Genomic DNA, 19,746 nt, shown 5'->3' with positions numbered 1-19,746 from the left:
TCGCAGCCTTGTTGGTACAGGCTGGCTGTCCACCAACCATCCACTACTCCATCCATCTGGGCCATCCAGGGTTGCGCGACAGTCATTAGTGAACAGGACTGTTTGAAAATTAGTCTTTATGTATTTTTCTACCCAATGCAGCTGTTTCTGCTTGTGAGCATTGGTTAGGGGTGGCTGAATAGAAGGTTTATGCACAGTTGCAAGAATCTGGAGGACTCTACACCTTGATGTCTGTTCGACTCTAGAGGCACCAGCAGCTTCAAATATCTGTTTGCTGCTATGTAATGGTATTTTAGCAGCTGCTCTGTTGATCTGATGCATGGATCTGGCAGAAACCTTCCTCAATGTGCCTTTATCTGCACAAACCCGTCTGTGCTCTGGATCAGCCACAAATCTCTTAATAGCTTGATGATCATGCATAAAGGACAACTGTAGTGCGAGACTTTTATATATTCCTGTACCCAGCCTAAAAAAAAAACAAATAAACTTCAACATACCTTCCTATGTTCCCCTGTTGGTCCAGCACAGGCCTCACGGTCCAGCGGTGCTAACCTCATTCAACTTTCTGGGGACGGGGATGCCGCAGAGCCGTCGGCATATCACTGGCTGCAGCGATGACCCACCCCTGCCGGTGATAGGCTGAGCCCACTGTTATGTAAGGAGCTCTGGCTGGCTTCTTACATGACAGTGGGCTCAGCCTATCACCAGCCGGAGTGGGACATCGATGCAGCCGGTGATACGCCGACGGCTCTGCGGCATCCCCGTCCCCAGGAAGTTGAATGAGGTTAGCACCACTGGACCGTGAGGCCTGTGCTGGACCAACGGGGGAACGTAGGAAGGTAGGGTTGAAGTTTATTTTGTTTATTTTTGAGGCCCTGGCACAGGAATATATAAAAAGTCTTGCACTACAGTTGTCCTTTAAGTTTTCGTGAAATATCTAATGTTTTCATACCCCGTCCAAGGCATTGAACTATTTCACTCTTTTTGGCAGCAGAGAGATCCTTTTTTTTCCCCATACTGTAGCAGCGGGTTTCCGCTACCGTTCGATTTAATGGGTCTGCGGACAGTCTCACAATAGTGTCAGATTTACAGACTGTCCGTGATCCCATTCAAATGAATGTTAGCGTAACTTGCAGTGGGAAACCCGCTGCTAGTTACTAGCATGTGAAAATCTCTGTGTGGAAATTCAGAAGTCTGCGACATTCCAGAGTGTCATAGACGGCTATGCATTCTATACAGAGTCCGCAGAAAGAATGAACGTGTTCATTGTTTTGGCAGACATGTAAATCGGAATTTCCGTGCTGGAAACATCTGGAACAGAAATTCCACCATGTGCACAGTGCAGAAGAATCCTGTTGAATTCAAAATTCACACTGTTAATTTTATGCTGCGAAAAGCAGCTATTTTATATTCATTAAAGTGTACCTGTCATTAGCAAAAACTTTTTATACAATGTAGAAAAAAACATTTATGTATATACATACATTTTTGTCCCTGCAGCTATTGCAAATACAGTAAGTGTGGGTGGACAAGTAGGGCTCTGTACATTGAGAACAAGCAGGCCTCTGTGCACTGAGGACAAGCAGGGCTCTGTGCAATGAGGACAAGCAGGGCTCTGTGCACTGAGGACAAGCAGGGCTCTGTGCACTGAGGACAAGCAGGGCTCTGTGCAGTGAGGACAAGCAGGGCTCTGTACAGTGAGGACAAACAGGGCTCTGTGCAGTGAGGACAAGCAGGGCTCTGTGCAGTGAGGACAAGCAGGGCTCTGTGCAGTGAGGACAAGCAGGGCTCCGTGCACTGAGGAAAAGCAGGGCTCTGTGCACCGAGGACAAGCAGGGCTCTGTGCATTGAGGACAAGCCGGGCTCTGTGCACTGAGGCTCTGTGACATACTCCTGGCTTATGCAGCAGAATGATTGACAAGCCAGGAGCCTGCACAGAGCCCTGCTTGTCCACCCAAACTTCCTGTATTTGGTCTCCTCACAAAGACACACAGGCAATAGCTGCAACAACAAAAATGTACACATTTTTTACCAACGTGTGGTCAGCCACTGGGTGTGATGTGAGGTGCACTGAGAGCAAGCAGGTGTCAGGAATAGCTCTGCTATGCCTGTTTAGTCTGGACTGGTTTTCCCTTAAGTTTTCCCTCAGTCAATATGGTGGATTGTGTCTCAGCTGGGAGCCATCTTACTTCCTGTCTGATATATAAACCCCTCAGGCCTGTTGCTCAGTGCTTGAGTATTGTGTTTGTGTTCCTGCCTTTACAGTCCCCTAGCCTGGAACTTGCTCTCTGGTCTGTTCCTCCACTAGCGGTTTACCCTGCTAACCTTGTGTACCTGCTGACGGATTATCAAGTCTCCTCCTGATACCTCGCCTGGATCTCTGCTTATCTTCCTGCTACTCCTGTGCAAGTCTCCTGCATTTTGGCCTAGTCTCTGCCATTGGTCTCCAGCAGTATCCACTAATATCGTGACAGCAGGGCTCTGTGCAGTGAGGACAAGCAGGGCTCTGTGCAGTGAGGACAAGCATAATAATAGTCCAAGGCCAGGTTAAGGTTAATGGTAGCTTTTACTGAGGTAGACAGATGGTACAGACTTTACAGCTAGGCCAGGATCCCAGAGAGGTGACCGGTAACACAGGGGACCTCGCAGCATGCTGGGACTTGCAGGGACTTGATAGACTTTAACGCAGCCACGCTGACTATAACTGACCTGACTGAAGATATCGACAACAGACAAAGATGACTTGACTTATGGACTTGTGGCTGCAATTTAGGCTTGAGGCCTCCAGATGTGCTGGACACTAGCTCTGAGAAGTCTGGACTGGACTTGTCCTCAGGATCTAAGAGAGAGATTGTAGTACCTCCCCCTCTTATAAAGGGGGGCTGAACAAGGAGCCCTTAAGCTAGCTGCGTGTCATCTGGGCACCTGGTGCTCTCTGGGTAACAAAACATATGACTTAAACATGTGACGACCATTATCACGTGACAAACAATCATGTAACCATATCAAAGGTCTTTTAAACTTAATATACATGGGATAGTGACACCCCCACCACCCAAACCAAAACCCAAATAAAGACAAACAACCTTTTGGATGAAAAAGGTCACAGACGTTTATTGAGGGGATTTAATGAAATAAATAAATAAATAATTTATTAAATAATTAACCATATAAAAACTATAAATATAAATATCAACTTAAAACTCCATAACCTGAATATCAACTTCCCATTTTCTCAAATAACCACCAACTGTCCGCCCCCAAAGCATTCAGGGTGACCCCCAAAGAACGCTAATTACAGGCATGCACCCCCCAAAGCCGTGGACATGTCTATCATGTTTTGCAAGCCAACATTAAAAATATCCACCCCAATTTCTGACAGGTGAACATTATCATAACGAAAAAGCCCTGGCTCGAAGCCCTCCAATTCTATGTGCCTATATGAGAAACCCTTAACAGAACCCACAAATGTCTCCATCCCTCTGTTCAGTCTTTTCCGTATGCGGTCCAGGAACCTAGTGTTCTTAAATGACCAGGATCTTGTTGGAATAATCTCAGAGAATACCAGCAAGCAAGAGGGAAAAGTGTCATGTAAAGCAAATATCACTTGTTTAAAATTTTGAAACAACAATGATGTGCAGACCTTGCCAATATCGTTCCCCCCCACGTGCAGGATCATTACATCGGGGGAGGGCCAGATACCGGCTTTGGTAAGACACAGGTCAAATGTACTGTCTCATCTCAAGCCTCTCTCACTTGCCCAGAAAACACAGACCTTATCAATAGGAAAGCCCAGATTTAGGCCATATGACCTATCCGCTGCCCGACTCTCTGCCCAGTGAATGAAGGAGTGTCCAATAATCCACACTATCTTCACTGGCTCATCTGTAATAAAGAAATTAATTGATTAACAAGTCAGGACGTACATAGATTTTATATCTGTCTGACTTCCATCTGCCAATGGCCTTTATCTTGTCTGCAGGCAAACCTGCCAGCGATGCCTCGGTTGCTGCACCAATCCTGAATGAGTGTGCACATATTTTTAAGTTACCCAAACCCAAGTTACCCAAACCCAAATGAACACAACATTTTTTTAATATGTATCTGAACTGGAAGCTAGTGAGGGCAGAACCGTCCTTATGTACTAGAAAAGGTGTATAATCTTGAGGGCGGGCAGCTTGGTAGGTCTTTAAGAAATTAACTGGGCAAAGCAAATTACCTGGCAAACTAGCAATGTGTATCTGTCTACCTTGACCTAAGGAGTCAGTCTTTGACTTGCTTATATTTATAATCATTTAGTATGAGAAATGCAAACATCTGTAATGGAAAGTGGTGAAGTCGCCCATTTGTTTTCTGCTGTAAGCTCACCAATTCTCAGAGCACCAAAGAATGCTAAAACGAATGCAGACTGGAACAGTAGCGTTTCATATTCATCTGTACACACTTTAAAACAGGTATTCACCACTTTCTGCAACAGCCCATAATCAATAGGTCTCCTTAGGTCCTTTCTAGAAACAGACAGACGGTATCCTTTAACCCCTTAAGGACTCAGGGTTTTTCCGTTTTTGCACTTTCGTTTTTTCCTCCTTACCTTTTAAAAATCATAACCCTTTCAATTTTCCACCTAAAAATCCATATTATGGCTTATTTTTTGCGTCGCCAATTCTACTTTGCAGTGACATTAGTCATTTTACCCAAAAATGCACGGCGAAACGGAAAAAAAAATCATTGTGCGACAAAATCGAAAAAAACGCCATTTTGTAACTTTTGGGGGCTTCCGTTTCTACGCAGTGCATATTTCGGTAAAAATTACACCTTATCATTATTCTGTAGGTCCATACGGTTAAAATGATACCCTACTTATATAGGTTTGATTTTGTCGCACTTCTGGAAGTGCCATCTTCTGTCATCTTCTGACCCCTATAACTTTTTTATTTTTCCACGTACGGGGCGGTATGAGGACTCATTTTTTGCGCCGTGATCTGAAGTTTTTATTGGTATGATTTTTGTTTTGATCTGACTTTTTGATCACTTTTTATTCATTTTTTAATGTTATAAAAAGTTACCAAAATACGCTTTTTTGGACTTTGGAATTTTTTTGCGCGTACGCCATTAACCGTGCGGTTTAATTAATGATATATTTTTATAGTTTGGACATTTACGCACGCGGCGATACCACATATGTTTATTTTTATTTTTTTTTACACTGTTTTATTTTTTTTATGGGAAAAGGGGGGTGATTCAAACTTTTATTAGGGAAGGGGTTAAATGACCTTTATTAACACTTTTTTTTTACTTTTTTTTTGCAGTGTTATAGGTCCCATAGGGACCTATAACACTGCACACACTGATCTCTCATCCTGATCACAGGCGTGTATTAACACGCCTGTGATCAGCATTATAGGCGCTTGACTGCTCCTGCCTGGATCTCAGGCACGGAGCAGTCATTCGTCGATCGGACACCGAGGAGGCAGGTAAGAGCCATCCCGGTGTCCGATCAGCTGTTCGGGACGCCGCGATTTCACCGCAGCGGTCCCGAACAGCCCGACTGAGCAGCCGGGATACTTTCAGTTTCACTTTAGAAGCGGCGGTCAGCTTTGACCGCCGCTTCTAAAGGGTTAATACCGCACATCGCCGCGATCGGCGATGTGTGGTATTAGCCGCGGGTCCCGGCCGTTGATTAGCGCCGGGACCCACGCGATATGATGCGGGATCGCAGCGCAGGACGTATCGCGGGAGCCGGCGCAGGACGTAAATATACGTCCTGCGTCGTTAAGGGGTTAAGGACTTGTTTGACTTGGTAGAATGAATTGATGAGGCGTACCCCTAACCACTTTTGAAAGAAAGCTATGCCTGCTAATACACTTGACAGGTTACTATAAGACAACTTCCTAGCTAATAGACTTGCCAAGAACCGCAAAGAAAAGTTAACCTCACATTGGGATACAGAAAAACCATTAGCAACACAAAAAGAGCACCAGTTAGACCATGACTTACTATAATCTGCATAAATTTTCTCAGAAATGGATCTCATAGCGAAGTGTTGTATCAATCCCATACTAGGCTCTATAAGTGAGGTGGGTATGGGATACCTTCCATATCCGCTTCTGGGCAAAGCTTGTGAAATCTGCAAAACTGACCCCGTGACAAAGCATCAGCTACAATGTTGGTCTCTCCTTTAATATAGTTAGCTTTTACCCATATGTTCAATCTAAGGCATAATAATACTAAGTGCCGCAGTAATTTGATTACCGGGTCAGATTTTGATGACAGGCAATTGATAGCAAAAGCAACCCCCTTATTGTCAGTATTTATCAAAATCCGTCTATCCCTAAACTCTGAACCCCAAATGACCAAAGATACCACCACAGGAAACAGTTCGATTAATACAATAATACTTGTTAACCCTGCTGAAGACCAACTAGATGGCCAAGATTCCGCACACCAGTGTCCTCTGAAGCAAGCCCCAAAGCCCAATGAGCCAGCAGCATCCGTATAAACCCCTAACTGGGATAATTCAGACAGAAACTCAGCCCGTCTTTTAAGGATCTATCTAAACGGATATGACATTTGGGATGTTTAACTCCCCTGGTTGCCAAATATAACCTTTTTGAGTACTCTCCCCATAGGGATTACTCTGGATGCAAAAACAAACATTCCCAATAGTTGCTGGAGTTCCTCAAGTGTAACTTTTTTTTCTAACCATTAACCTATTAATTAGAGCTGCACCGAAATGGAAATTTAAAAAAAAAACAAAAAAACGGAAAAAAAATATGTCCGGCCGAACCCGATACCAAAACAGAAAATTACTTCTCCCCGTCTTCTGGTAAAATGCAGCGCTCCGCTCATTAGATTAGATTCCCCCACATTAGATTGCCAGCTCTCCCTCATTAGGTCGGGAGTTCCCCCACATTAATAGGCAGCTCCCCCACAATAGTAGGCAGCTCCCCCACAATAGTAGGCAGCTCCCCCACAATAGTAGGCAGCTCCCCCACATTAATAGGCAGCTCCCCAACAATAGTAGGCAGCTCCCCAACAATAGTAGCAGTTCCTCCACAATAGTAGGCAGCTCCCCCACAATAGTAGGCAGCTCCCCCACATTAGGTCAGCATTTCCACCACAATAGTAGGCAGGTTCCCCACAATAGTAGGCAGTTCCCCCACAATATTGGCAGCTCCCCCAACAATATTAGGCAGCTCCCCCCACATTTGTAGGCAGCTCCCCCCCACATTAGGTCAGCAGTTCCCCCACAATAGTAGGCAGGTTCCCCACAATAGTAGGCAGTTCCCCCACAATATTATGCAGCTCCCCCCAACAATATTAGGCAGCTCCCCCCACATTTGTAGGCAGCTCCCCCCCACAATAGTAGGCAGTCCCCCCCCCCACAATAGTAGGCAGTTCCCCCCAACAATATTAGGCAGCTCCCCCCACATTTGTAGGCAGCTCCCCCACAATATTAGGCAGCTCCCCCCACAATATTAGGCAGCTCCCCCCAACAATATTAGGCAGCTCCCCCCCCCCCCCGGAGGAGTGGTGATCGGAACACTCAAGAAGATAACACGGTCACTTACCAGGCCCTGGCCAGCGCGCGTTCTCCTGCGATGATCCTGCGGTCCTCCTGCGTCTCTATGGTTGTACGCATGGGACTTCAGTGACGTCCCGTGCGTACAACCATAGAGGCGGAGAAGCGAAGGACCGAAGGAGGATCGCAGGAGGACGCCGGGGAATGGTAAGTGACCGGCGGACATCCTTATGTCCCGAAAAGATTTTTCGGGACACAGGGATGTCCGGGATAGGGATACTTCTTTTTTATGTGCCCGGGCCGGCTCCCGTGTGTGGCTGCAGGCGGGGGCCGACCAGAGCATGTAAAAACGAATACTGTATACTAAAAACCAGGGGGCCTCCAGCTGTTGTGAAACTACAACTCCCAGCATGCCCGGACAGACTTTGCCGGTCCGGGCATGCTGGGAGTTGTAGTTTCACAACAGCTGGAGGCCCCCCTGGTTTTTAGTATACATACAGTATTAGTTTTTATATGCTCTGGCCGGCCCCCGCCTGCAGCCACAGATGTTGCGGCCGGTGCAGTGTTTGTAACTTGTGCTGTGGGGAGGTGGGGGGGTGGCAGGGGAGGTGGTCATTATCGACAAATTTTTTGTTGTTTCTGCATTTCCCCAAAATGGCTATTTTCGGCCGATATGTATCGGCCGCCGATATATCGGTGCATCCCTACTATTAATACCAGATAACATAAATTGAACCTTTTCTTGTGGCAGACTAAAACACATATGCGTGCTATTTATATTAATACCCAAAAATACTAGCTCTTTGACCGGTAACACCGTCTTCTCCTGTGCTAAGGGAATTCCAAACAGACTGCAAATCTCAACAAAAGTATCTAATAACCTAAAAACATTACTATTTGAACCAGAACCTAAAAGCAAAAAATCATCTAGGTAATGAACTATGTAACCTACCGGACATTCCTGTTTTACTACCCACTCCACAAAAGAAGTGAATGCCTCAAAATAAAAACATGACAAGGAGAAACCCATGGGCAGGGCCTTATCAAAATAAAATGTATTCTCGAATTGAAAAACAAGAGAATTATAACTTGATTCTCTTAATGGGAGTAACCTGAAAGCAGATTTGATATCTGCCTTGGCCAGCCATGCTCCGTTTCCTGCTTCCCTTAAAAGAGCCAAGGCAGAATCAAATGATGCATACTCCACAGCGAAATCCCTAGAATTCACTTCATCATTCAATGCATTTTTAAGCGGGTAAATGATGTATGAGCCTGTCATGATCACACCCTATCGGTCCAGCTAAGACGCTAGAGAGAGTGTGATGGTGCAAGGGTGAAAGCCGCCAGACCTTTGGGTATCCACTACTAGTCCCAGCAAGTCACCAAATTAACCCTTAGATAAATGTGTTTCCACCAGAGCTGCCTTCAGAAAGGTGAGCTCATATATTTAGAGATCAAAGACCAGAGCTGATTAATTAAACATTTAATCTGATAAAAGGTATCACAGTGCTATATATATATATATATATATATATATATATATAAAAATACAGAAACAAATGACATAATATAGGTATAAAAATATATAAAAGAGTTTTGCAAGACAAGTTCAGAAAACAAAAAATGAAGTTCTTACAGCATGATGATATAGCAGTCCATGAGAGTGCTGTTCTTAGGATGGTCTTGTCAGCTTGTGGCACAGCCTTGAACAACCCCCCCCCCTCCCCCCTGATCCCACCAGGTGGGGAATCTCTCTTCCTGACCCCTTATCTGTTTAATTATATGATGGGACCAGGGTGCATGACTTCAAAGAAGATACCAAACAGCCCACAGTCTGAATGACCTCTCACCCCCAGGTCTTAGTTTATAAACAGATACAATAAAAACACATGTATGTTTCCATAATCAGGCCTTGGGCCTTACACCTCCCCCTTAAGATGGAGACAGAGAGATCTGGCCTCTCCAGGCTGATAGATCTGTCTCCCTTAACCGTCTATTTCTTTTCTTGACACCACAGGCCCTGCATTCCCAGGCAAAGATGGCACTGAAGGGGCCTAGTACCTGATTAAGCTGCCTCCTCCTTTGATCTGAGAGCTGTGGATTGATCTCCACATCCTGAAGGGATCCCTGGCTCTTAGCTTCCTCCACTAGATCAAGTAAGGGATCACTACCCAGCCCTTCCTCTGGTGCACTACATACACTGAGTACCACCTCCTCAGGGTCATAGTATTCCTTCAGCATATTAATGTGGTACTGTCTCTGCCTCTGACCTTTCTCATCAAGGGGTACTACATATGTGGTGGGTTCTAGGCACTGTAAAATGGTAAAGGGGCCCTCCCAGGCAGCCTGCAACTTATTCTGCCTAATGGGGTTCAGAACCATTACCTTCTGTCCCACTTCATAGACCCGGTCCCTTGCATTGCGATTATACCAGTACTTCTGCCTGGACTGTGCTGCTGTGAGGTTGTCATGTACCAGCCCATTCAATGTCTGCATCCTGTCCCTGAATCTCAGAACATCCACTCCACCACAGAAGTCTCAGGGGCAGGTAGCCCCCCCTTCCCATTCTCCCCTAACTAATTCTCAGGGTCCCCGCACTTTGTGACCATATAATAACTCAAAGGGCGAGAAACCTGTAGGCTCTTGGGGTACCTCCCTGTAAGCAAATAACAGATGGGGTAAATACTTTTCTCAGTCTCTGCCCTCCGATTCTACAAATGTTTTTAGCATTTGTTTCAAGGTGCCATTGTTACCGGACACTCTGTCCAACCAATGTAGAGGGCAGGGGCGGACTGATAGGCAGGTCCAATAGGACGCCATCCTAAGGCCCGGCCGGGAAAAGGGCCTGCTGTCAGCCACCAGTCAATTTAAAAAAAAAATTCTAAATTGTCCGGGCCCGGCACAGGGAAAGGGCCCACCCTCTGCAGCCGCACAACCTACACCAAGTCCTAACCCCGGCAGCCGCTGTGCGCCTATTCCACAACTACCATCCCTCCCCCCCCTTCCCGCCGGGCGCTACCTTTCATTACCCTGCGCCACCCACTCCGTCACTTTTATCCACACCACTGAGGACTTTGACAGCACCGCTGTGGCTGACTGGGAGATCGACGTCATGATGTCACGGGCGGCATCATAGAGAGGAGCCAGCGGAGCGGAGGGAGTCCGCCGCTCCTCTCTGTCAGGGAGAAGTCCTGTGCCACAGCCTCTGGGGCATGTTCCAGGCCGCAGCGCACCATCACTCACCGCTGGAGTCAGTCCTGATTAGATCCCGACTGTGAGGTGAGAGGGAGAAGGGATTATTCCATTATGGGTAGTTGGGTATTATACTATGGTGTGTGTGTGTGTGTGTGGGGATTATTCTATAATGTGTGGGGGGGATTATTCTATAGTGTGTGTGTGTGTGTGTGTGTGTGTGTGGGGGGGTATTATTCTATAACATGAGGAGGGAAGAAATTATGCATGTGAGGGGAGATAATAATGATTATTATAATCCTCCCCTCACATGTATGTATCATCTGCCCCTCACATATAATCTGATAATCCCCTCCTCACATGTATAATCATCAGATTATACATGTGTGGGGATTATCAATGTGAGGGAGGGGGGGGGTTATCAATGTGAGGAGGGGGTTATCAGACTATACATGTGGGGGGGAGATGATACATATATGGGAGAGGAGGATTGTAATAATCCCCTCCTCAGATGTATAATCCCCTCCTCACATGTATAATCCCCTCCTCACATGAATAACCCCCTCCTCACATGTATAATCCCCTCCTCACATGTATAACCCCCTCCTCACATGTATAATCCCCTCCTCACATGTATAATTCCCTCCTATCATGTATAACCCCCTCCTCACATGTATAATCCCCTCCTCACATGTATAATCCCTTCCTCACATGTATAACCCCCTCCTCACATGTATAATCCCCTCCTTACATGTATAATCCCCTCCTCATATGTATAATCCACTCCTCACATGTATAATCCCCTCCTCATATGTATAATCTCATAATCAGATTGTATGAGAGGGGATTATACATGTGAGGAGGGGGTTATACATGTGAGGAGGGGGTTATCAGATTATACATGTAAGGGGGAGACGATACATATATGTGAGGGGAGGATTATAATAATCCCCTCCTCACATGTATATAACCAGCTCCTCACATGTATATAACCCCCTCCTCACATGTATATAACCCCCTCCTCACATGTATAATCCCCTCCTCACATGTATAATCCCCTCCTCACATGTATAATCCCCTCCTCACATGTATAACCCCCTCCTCACATGTATAATCCCCTCCTCACATGTATAATCCCCTCCTCACATGTACAATCCCCTCCTCACATGTATAAGGCTCGGTTCACACTGATGAATCTCCAGAAGGAATTTCCGCCAGCGATCCCTTTAAGCGGCACTTAGACCGTGCAGATCTTTCTGCAGATCCGCTCAGAAATGCATTTCTGTCTGGAAGAAATTCCATCTGGAGATTCTTCAGTGTGAACCTAGTAATCAGATAATGTAATAAGTATTACTCCCCCCCCCCGTATGTATCCTGTACTGATCCTGCATTATACTTCTTGCTCTTAGATCCAGCATTAAATCTATGTGCATGTATGTTGAAACTATTGTATGTTGAGACCATAACTCTATGGAAACCTGGTAATTGGTTCTGAAGCCCCCAAAATGTCATCCAAAAATAGGAAAAAGTGAGGATTAAAGAATATATGTCAAGTGTGATACTGTCTGCTAAACCTGTGTATCTAAATCTGTCATGTGAGATACTGTCTGCTAAGCCTATGTATCTAAATCTGTCATGTGTGATACTGTCTGCTGAGCCTATGTATCTAAATCTGTCATGTGCGATACTGTCTGCTGAACCTATGTATGTAAATCTGTCATGTGTGATACTCTCTGCTGAGCCTATGTATCTAAATCTGTCATGTGTGATAATGCCTGCTGAGCCTGTGTATCTAAATCTGTCATGTGTGATACTGTCTGCTGAGCCTATGTATCTAAATCTGTCATGTATTATACTGCCTGCTGAGCCTGTGTATCTAAATCTGTCATGTGTGATACTGTCTGCTGAGCCTGTGTATCTAAATCCATTATGTGCGATACTGTCTGCTGAGCCTGTGTATCCAAATCAGTTATGTGTGATACTGTCTGGTCAGCCTGTGTATCTAATCCTATCATGTGTCATACTACTGCTGAGCTTGGGGCTGGACTGGCCATGTGAGATAGGCCACAATAAGGGGCCCTGAGCGGAGGAGGGAGCAGTGGAGTCTGGAGGGTTTAGGGGTATGATGGGGTCAGAGGGGTCTGGAGGAGGACACAGTGGTCTTGGGACAGAGCAGTCTGGAGTAGGACACAGTGGTCTTGGGACAGAGCATTCTGGAGTAGGACACGGTGGTCTTGGGACAGAGCAGTCTGGAGTAGGACACAGTGGTCTGGGGGGATAGAGCAGTCTGAAGGAGGACTTAGGGGTCTGGGGGAAGAGTGGTCTGAAGGAGGACTAAGGGGTATGATGGGGCAGAGGATTCTGGAGGAGAATTTAGTGGTAAGATATGGGCAGAGGGGTCTGGAGGAGGATTTAGGGGTATGATTGGGCAGAGGGGTCTGGAGAAGGATTTAGGGGTAAGATGTGGGCAGAGGGGTCTGGAGGAGGATTTAGGGGTATGATTGGGCAGAGGGGTCTGGAGGAGGATTTAGGGGTATGATTGGGCAGAGGGGTCTTGAAGAGGATTTAGGGGTAAGATGTGTACAGAGGGGTCTGGAGGAGGATTTAGGGGTATGATTGGGTAGAGGGGTCTGGAGGAGGACATAAAAGGTGTAGGGGACAGATGTGTCTGTAAGGGATATATTTAGGGGGCACAGTATCTGGCAGGGTTATAATGATTATTGTCTTCTTATGGAGGATGAGAATCTGCGGACAAAGTGATTAACCTATGATGTGCTTGTGTCAGAATCTGCAGAGAAGATGGAGCTGGAAGAAGTCCTAGCATCTGGACCAGATGAAGAAGAGAAGAAATTACATCAGAGAAGATGTCACTCAGGTCACTGATATGAGTGTGAAGTCAGTCTGACTGTCCCATCAGAGCTGTAGTCACTGATATCATTGTGTAGTTTGTCTGACTGTCCCATCAGCTGTAGTCATTTGTAAGTTCTGCAGGGATAATGGGTGACAATGTACCCCAATCTGTTGCTCTGCAGCTATTACAAATCTACAACTCCCATCATGCCTAGGGCTCTCCAGCATAGTCCAAAATGGTGGGACTTGGGTGGGAACAATCCTTTGTAGTGGTCACTATTATGTTTTAGGGGCCCTTGTATGATACTGTTATGTACTGAGCAGTCTATGTACTACTGTACTATGTCATGACACACAGTGTGTGGCACTAGTATACGGTAGTGGCGCATTGTGTGACAATTATATCCTGGCAGCACAGTGTCTGACATTAACATATCCACAATTGGTGGAGGGCGGCACTTCTGTAGATTGATGGATCAGGCCCAGAACATAGTAGAAAAGTAATCCCAGCACTCACCATATGTTCAAGGATATGTAATAAAGTACCTTAAATATATATGGTGAGTGCTGGGATTACTTCTCTAATATTCTTATAGCCATGCAGCACAGTGTGGGGCACTGTTGGTATATAGAGTATGTAGCATTTTATAATTGACCCCCACCCCTTCTTTTGTGCTAGGGATGTTTAGGGACCCGTTACTTACAGGTAGCTATGACGTGGCTAGCACTTCATGATGATCAGGAACAAACCGTTAGTGTAATACATTTTGCTGAGGATCACTGTGCATGTTGTAGATGTGCAGCCATTTCTGTTTTTTTTTTCCTCTATTTGAATTCACACACAAACGCACACACATATTTATATATTAAAACATTTTTATTTTTATTTTGGTGGAATGGGGGTGTGGCCAGGGTGGAGTCTCACAGGGGGCCCTTGCTTTATTTGGTCCGGGGGCCCTGAATGTTGTCAGTCCGCCCCTGGAAGAGGGTTGTGATCAGCTATGACAGTAAAATCCCTGCCATACAGGTATGGCTGTAATTTTTGCAAAGCCCAGACCACAGCTAGACATTCCTGCTCTATGACCGCATAGGCCACTCCCAAATGTTCTGCCAGGAGGGTCTCATGGGCCAACCTCAGCAGCTCTTTCCTGTACTGCCTAGGAACCACTAACTGCCTTTCTCTCTCCTGGGCCCCTAGCATGCCTTTGGAAAGGGACTCCCAGTACAAGATATCATTTTCCCAATATACCCGATGCCCATCTGTGTCAACACCTGTATGTTCAGCACGTTGTCTCAGCCCTTCAAGGGAAGGGTCACTGCGCAGAGTTTCCCGGAAATGCTCATTTCCCTCCCCCCATCTTGGGGCATCAGGGAGCACATTTCCCCTAGGTGAACTAGCATCTCCACCTTCCTCTCCCTCAGTTCCAGACATAACAATGTTACAGGCATCATACACAGGGCTATCACCCCTTCCCTCCTCCTCCTTAGGCTCACAGGATTGGGACATATCACTCACTGCTAATCCCTCATCCTTAAATGTCACCAGGGGCACACCAACCCCTCCCCCTAGCCCATCTCCACTAGGTTTTTGCATTGGCAATGCATTGTCACCACATTTTACAATACACCCCATTTCACTTTTGGAAAACATTACTGGTTCAGTCACAGGTAAACAATTATCAATCCCCTGCACTCCCTCCCAGTTACCACATCTCGCAGTGTCTCCCAAAGTCTCGCACAGTACTCTCTCCTAGCCCATCCGGTGTGCAGGTAGTGGCCTCTGGAGCATAATGACAGAGCATCCGACCCAAATCATTCCCCAGCAGAACATTAACAGTGATGTCCTCAGAGACCCCCACCTCACGCAAACCTTGGCCTGTACCCCAATCCAGGTACACACGGGCCATGGGCACAGCAGGCCGCACACCTCCAATTCCTTTTAAAGCCATGGTTCTTCCAGGGATGATGTCCTCTGTATCCACCACTTCAGGCCCCACCAAGGTAAAGGAGGCTCCAGAATCTCGCAAACCCACTGTCACCCGATCACCTACAGTTACACTCTGCAGGTTATCCGCTCTTTTCTCCACCGCTCCGGACACCAGAAGAATGGCTGTGTGTCCTCCAGCTACTGGTGGAGAATTCTTTTTGTTGGTGCAAGTGGCACTCAGGTGCCCAATATTGTTGCATCTGTAACATCGGCGGGTGTCCCCCTCACCCAATGTGGCTCCTGTTGCTTTTGGGAATGATGGAAAGAATTTCCCGGCTGACCTGGTAGTGCTTTGTGGTTGTGTGGCTCCCCTCCAGGTACTTGCTCCAGCTTGTGCAGATCCACGCTTTGCTGCTGGCGCCCGGTTGTTGGCAAAGTCATCTCCTAGTTCTGCTGCTTCCATGGCTGTCTTGGGCTTGCGGTCCAAAATCCACTCTCTGGCTTCAAAAAGGCCTTCCACCCTCCCTTCAGCAACTTCCTTATAGATTTTTTCCCTAACCACGTCCATATTATGAGAGACTGATTTCAAGTTGTCCACCCTCACACAACCAGGTCCAGAAAATTTTGGGACAAAGAATCCTTTAGAGAAACCTTCAATTAAAAGATTAGCTATCTACGTGTTTGGGAACCTGTTTAGATAGGGCAGCATGTTTATTAGCTTCACTGGCGTCCAAGCTGCGGGAAAGCGTCTCCCTACTGGATGGCATGTGTTGGGTGGACAAATTGATCTTTTTGAATCACTTATTAACTGAGTGATTCCCTGCGCAGTGAGCGCATTCATGTTTATACTTACAGCTTGCCTGCCACCGGCACTGCCCGTCATTGAATGCAAAGCATACCCCTTTGCGAAAATTGCTCTGACAGGTGACAGGCAAGCTGCGAGACCTCTGGTTTGGCAACATGAGATTGATCCACAGACCTACATCTTTCTGTCCCCACTTCATATGCTGGTGTACTGACAATTTTTGTCTGAACATTTCATCATATAAAATCCAAGCAGACCCACCAAAATTCCTGTAGGCTTCTAATACAACATCAAGGTGATGAAATAGAGCGGTGCACAGGTGGGAGTGTTTCTCTCCCATTACTGCTGCAAAAATGCAGAATGCTTGGATCCAATTTTGAAATGTCTTAACTGTACGTTTCCTATCATCCTCACCTTTTTTGTTAACAACATTATTAGTAGTGTGTTCTTTGGAGGATAGCAAAAGGGAAAACATATCTATGTATTCCTCTTTCCATATCTTCTCTTTAATTGTCGGTGACAAATGAAACCCCAGTGGAGACACATCACATGTAAGTGCCTCCTTCATGCATATACCTGGCACCAGGGAGGGAGTAACAACCACTCCAGCACTGGCATCAGATGTATTTTCGGATCTATTACTAACCACCTGAGGAGCAGAAACAATATCCCGCTCCCCAGATGTCCCTGCTCTCTGACCAATGGGGACATTATTAATCCTGTTGTGAGTGAGGGCTGATTAACCCATGCTAAACTAGGAGCTGCGGAATGGTTAATAGTATTTTCACTTCTAGGCATGGCGGCAATAATATTGAAAAATGCCGCCAGCCCAGAGAAAATATCCTGCACGGGTGTAGATAGGGACCCCCCGGCTGCTGTATTGTGGCCTAGTGGGTGTAGTTGTCACGATGCCGGCTGGCAGGTAGTGGATCCTCTGTGCCAGAGAGGGATTGGCGTGGACCGTGCTAGTGGATCGGTTCTAAGTCACTACTGGTTTTCACCAGAGCCCGCCGCAAAGCGGGATGGTCTTGCTGCGGCGGTAGTGACCAGGTCGTATCCACTAGCAATGGCTCAACCTCTCTGACTGCTGAAGATAGGCGCGGTACAAGGGAGTAGACAGAAGCAAGGTCGGACGTAGCAGAAGGTCGGGGCAGGCAGCAAGGATCGTAGTCAGGGGCAACGGCAGGAGGTCTGGAACACAGGCTAGGAACACACAAGGAAACGCTTTCACTGGCACAATGGCAACAAGATCCGGCGAGGGAGTGAAGGGGAAGTGAGGTATAAATAGGGAGTGCACAGGTGAACACACTAATTGGAACCACTGCGCCAATCAGCGGCGCAGTGGCCCTTTAAATCGCAGAGACCCGGCGCGCGCGCGCCCTAGGGAGCGGGGCCGCGCGCGCCGGGACAGGACAGACGGAGAGCGAGTCAGGTACGGGAGCCGGGATGCGCATCGCGAGCGGGCGCTACCCGCATCGCGAATCGCATCCCGGCTGGAGACGGTATCGCAGCGCACCGGGTCAGTGGAGCGGCCCGGAGCGCTGCGGTAGCGAGAGAGAAGCGAGCGCTCCGGGGAGGAGCGGGGACCCGGAGCGCTCGGCGTAACAGTAGTGTAGATACATACTCACCACCTGCCGTGCTCTGCGATGTGGCTGAGCCTCGACTCTCCTGCCTTGGCGGTGACGCTGCTACCGGAAGATGGGTGGGCGGGATGGGAGCCCAAAGAATAGGAAATTATCCCTAACTGTTATCATGGGTCAGGCACCCACATAATTTTGTTATATTTGGGTTCTCCAGCAAATCCTCTTTCTAGGGGTACCTGACATGACCCCCTTATTGTGTATGATTTACCCAGCGCATACAGTTCGGGCAGGGATCAATACCCAAGGGTCATGTGAGGACTCATTTTACAGGTAGTATGATGGAGAATCTAATCGTATAATATAGGGGCTGCGGACATACTTCCCTGACCCCCATATCTAATATTTGGAAGATATGGCATTTCTACAGGGAACTACGTCCCAAACATTCCTTTGATCTATTGACATCTGGCCTTGGAGTCTGCTTGTCTGGGAAGGTGTCAACTTTACCATCCAGGCAAGCAGTGTCCATTGATTAGCACAGTCATGTTAATTGCCCCCAAATGGTCACTGGAAGCCATAGCTTAGACGGTCGTCTCCTGGCAGCTAGATCACAACAGGCTAGATTCTTTGAAATGTTAAGTAATGCAGATAGGTGTGTAATGGAATTAACAGTCGTGCATACCGATAGAAATTTTTCAGAACGCGTATCACAAATGACAAGCAATCACAATGCAACATGAATACATATTTTGCCATGGTATCTGACAGGCTGCTCCGCTGCAGATGGGTGGATCTCCTCCGTTATGGGCACCGACTGTTCCTCCAGACACCGGACGAGCCATTATCCGCCCCCAGCCCCGGCCGCTCGCTCCAGCAGATGCATATATAGCTCTTTTACTGCGCTGCTGATAGCGCCGGCCGGGGCTGACTCTTCTGGCTGCTGCATCCTTGGCCATGGCACAGGAACCAATGTGATCTTCTCCTTCTTCTTCACAGGACTGAGCACCACTATCAAGATGACTGTTATTTATCCCTTACCAGATTCCCGCCGAAGCCGAATCCACCAATCAAGAGACGCTCCAATCTGCCCAGCAACAGCCGGCCCCTGCAAGAGAACTCAGCACCACCGTGAGTCATATCATAAATTAACCCCTTAATAAAATGTACTGTGACAATAATTGACAAGGGGAAAAGGAAGGGTAGGGTGGGGGGGGGGGGCATCCCAAGTGGCCCCTCTGTTACCCTTCTGGGCCCTTCACAATCTATACACAATATGGGGGAATAGTGCAGGAGAGCACTGTGGACGTACAGGGACTCAAATTGACAGGACTGTAGGAGCATATCCCGTACTGGGATATCACATATGTATATTACAAATATACATATAATGGTATTATCTACATTATATAAAAAGTTTTTGCTAACGACAGGCACACTTTAAGGGTAGGGTCATGTGCTGTATTTTGCTGTGTATTTGCTGTTGCATATTTTCCTACCTGTTGAACTCAATGGGTAGCAAATTATTCAGCTGATTTTGACACTTATTGATTTCAATGGGTAGGAAAAATGTGCAGCAGCAAATATGCAGCAAAATACGGCACATGTGGCCCTACCCAAGATCCGCAGCCTGAAATCCACAGCAATGTAAATACCTGTGAATTTACTCCAAGTGTTTCTATGTAGGATCGTGTAAACCTTCCTGCATGACAGATGATACTGTCCAACTCTGCTGCCAATTCATTGTATGTTTCCCTCTCTCTCTCTGAAAATTCCTGACTAAACAGGTAATGCAGTCGGTGACGTCATTCCAGATAACTTCATCTGCAATTTATAGTACTACATACAGTAGTACTGTCACTTTAAAAAA

The 19,746-nt window shown here is 46.8% G+C and overlaps 1 protein-coding gene across 1 annotated transcript in view; it reads left to right on the top strand.

Annotated features, from left to right (window-relative positions):
• Positions 1 to 18,986, top strand: part of LOC130369548 (E3 ubiquitin-protein ligase RNF14-like) — a 103,836-nt gene extending 84,850 nt beyond the window's left edge. Inside the window, exon 9 of the transcript XR_008892811.1 lies at positions 18,876 to 18,986. The gene's annotated coding sequence lies outside the window, so the exon portion shown is untranslated. The remainder of the gene's footprint in view (positions 1 to 18,875) is intronic.
• The last annotated feature ends 760 nt before the right edge of the window (positions 18,987 to 19,746 follow it).

The sequence above is a fragment of the Hyla sarda genome, chromosome 4, assembly GCF_029499605.1.
Source record: "Hyla sarda isolate aHylSar1 chromosome 4, aHylSar1.hap1, whole genome shotgun sequence".
Taxonomy (NCBI): domain Eukaryota; kingdom Metazoa; phylum Chordata; class Amphibia; order Anura; family Hylidae; genus Hyla; species Hyla sarda.
This window is presented reverse-complemented; position numbering and strand designations above follow the sequence as displayed.